Below are 468 nucleotides of genomic sequence, written 5' to 3' on the forward strand. Positions count from 1 at the left end.
GCCTTGCCACCCGCGGGGCCCTGGCAACAGAGCGACCGCCCGCCCATTCCCATTGGCTGCAAGCCCTGCTCATCAAGGCCACCCACAGTTATTATTGGTTCTCTAGTTTCTCCCCGCCCACTAGTCGTACCGTCAATCAAAACAGGCGCCCGCCCCTCCCGGTGGCGCCGCGGTGGTACTGGAGACGCGAAAGGGAATTCTGCCTGGCAACTAAGGACGTCATCGAGAGCCGGCTTGTTATTGGGTAGAACACAGGGGACCTTCACCGCGGGGCTGAAATGACCCTCTGGGGGCATGGCAGAAAATGATAAAAGTTACGGGCAAGGAGCTGCGGCAGCCCCAAGGCGGGAAGAGGCGAACGGTGGGAGCAGCCTCCACTTCCTGCCTGTGAGCCCGCAGAGCGCGATGTTCTGTGCGGAAGGGCCCCGGCTCTGTGCGCCTTGCTGCGCATGCGCGCGGCGGGAGGGC

The sequence above is a fragment of the Geospiza fortis genome, unplaced genomic scaffold (assembly GCF_000277835.1).
Source record: "Geospiza fortis unplaced genomic scaffold, GeoFor_1.0 scaffold173, whole genome shotgun sequence".
NCBI classification, from domain to species: Eukaryota; Metazoa; Chordata; class Aves; order Passeriformes; family Thraupidae; genus Geospiza; species Geospiza fortis.